Consider the following 2,230-nt stretch of genomic DNA (forward strand, 5'->3'; position numbering starts at 1 on the left):
AGGGAGAGGGCTGTCCACTTGTTCCTCTGTTGCCTGGGTGCTTAGCTTGGGTCAAAGGGGGTCAGGGTGGGGGTGGAGGAGGTCAGGAGATGTTGGTTCTAAAATTGAGTTTGTACCAAACATGTGGCTCTGGGCTCTAGGCTGGTATTGTGACTGCAAGAGGCTCTCCATGAAGGCCAGGTCATCAGGATTCTGTCCATAGTCCTCAGAGTTTGGTCTTACCATCGCCTTCACTGCCTTCAGGAGTTTTGTGCTGCTCTTCTTCTTCTAGATCAGCCTCATATTTGGGTTCTTCCTTAACTTTGCCCTCCTCCCAAAGGGTTTCTGCAGCCATAACTGCTCCCAAAGACTTCTGGTCTTCCGCCTTATGCCTCCTAGGCTGGCTTCTTTTTTTGTGGGACCATAGGCCAGGCTTTCTGTTCTGCTCTCTCTTCCTGTCTGTATTTGGTTTTCTCTCATCCTCAGTCTTTTTCCAGTGTCTGTTTTCCTTAATTTGTCTCCCAAGGAGCTTAGCTTTCAGCACAGCCTTGGTCTCCTTCCAACCACTCAGTTCGGGGCTAGTGAGTGCTGTAGGCTTCACGTGGTCCAATGCAATAATATCTTTTCCTTGCTTCGACAGTTCATAGCGCTCCAGCTGTAGCAGTCTCACAAAAACATCCATTGAAATTTTCACCATATCCTTTCAGCAGGTGCACTGAGTAGCCATTTTCCCATAGTCAATCCATCTCAATGTGGCAAAATTGGTGGCCTCAGCACAGTTGAAACCATGATTGAATCCTGCATGGTATCCATAGGGAAAAGTAATGATGAACTCGCCAGCCTCCTGAGTGATCCGATCAAAAGGGATGCCGTACTTTTTCAAGATGGAGGGAGAGATGAGAGCCGTCTTGTGACGGCGAAAGGCAATACATCCCTAAGAACTACCTGGGAAAAAGCCTTTTGCCAGGCGTTCCAGACGTTTCCCATGTTCTGGAGGTATGGCATACCAAGACTTGGGCTCCCCAAAGTGCAGGTAATTGATACTGTAGAGATCCATGTCTTCCGTGTGCCAGGGAAAGGTGGTTTTCCACATGCCAAAGTACAGGTAGGGAGTGTGCACCCCTTCTATGATCATCCCACCTTCGTGTTCCACCATGTCCAAAAGGGTGTTCAAATTCCCAATATTCCACTCCTGCACATCAGCATCATATAAAGAACCAGTGATATCAGCGCCGTAAATTGGAGATACAAAAGGCAGGTTCTTCCAGTATTTATGTTCCAGATCTTCAAAATCTTGGTGTGGAGGAGTACAATACTTTTCACTGTTGGCCAAATGGCGATGATCTCCCACTGTCATGGCTTTCTTCCTTATGTTATACTGGGTAAATAACCCAGATTGTCCTGTTGAAGAAGAGCTGGAATCACCATGTCATCAATGTCATCATAACTTTTCCTAGGTCTCCACTCCTTGGGTGGGATCACCTTAGCAAGTCCTGCTCTGTGAGCTCCTTGGGATTCAGTGTAGGCCACATATTTCCCAAAGTCCTGAAACTCCTCAATGGTAGGACGGAAGGTCATGATCTTACAACTCGGATTGTGTAGACTTGGATTCTCAGACCCCATAATTCCAAATGGCTCAGTTCCAAACCCTATGGTTGCTGCTTTGTGAGTCAGCTTCCTCAGTCCTTCATGGGGAAGCTGGGCCAGCCACCCCTGGCTCCTTAGCTCTGGCCTGGCCCCTTTGTGGCCCCTCTGACTCACATTTTTATTTTGTACCACTAGTACTTAAAGCCGCACTTGTTATATAGTGAGTGCTTTAAAAGCTTGTTTTCTTGACAAATAGCATTAATATGATATTGAAGGTTTCAGAAATAAAAAAAAAAGAAATTTGAATAAATACACATTCACCCATCACAAATATATAAAGTTCAATGACCTTGGTCTTAGAGGTAGTAAAGTAAATCTTATTTCAACATTCAGTCATCTTTCTAGGGCAGGATTCAACTTCAATTTCAATAGGATGTTGACAGGAGGCAGGCAATATCTATCTTTCTATTTGTCTATAGTTAGCAGATGGGTAAAAAAAGAATAGGCAATGATTTTTAACAATGATGGCTAAAATTCGAAACCATGATCATTTTTGATTTTCTATTTGTGAATGTTTCATTTCCTTTGTTTCCCTTTTTTAGGATGTTGTTAAACTTCTTCATTCATTAGAATAGCTTTCAAAATGATGTGTCATCTCATCTCA

At 44.1% G+C, this 2,230-nt stretch overlaps 1 pseudogene; it reads right to left on the reverse strand.

The window, feature by feature from the left end:
- Positions 1-205: 205 nt before the first annotated feature.
- LOC141547025 (lysine-specific demethylase 4B pseudogene) lies at positions 206-1,602 on the reverse strand (annotated as a pseudogene).
- Between the last annotated feature and the right edge of the window lie 628 nt (positions 1,603-2,230).

The sequence above is a fragment of the Sminthopsis crassicaudata genome, chromosome 6 (genome assembly GCF_048593235.1).
Source record: "Sminthopsis crassicaudata isolate SCR6 chromosome 6, ASM4859323v1, whole genome shotgun sequence".
Classification (NCBI taxonomy): Eukaryota; Metazoa; Chordata; class Mammalia; order Dasyuromorphia; family Dasyuridae; genus Sminthopsis; species Sminthopsis crassicaudata.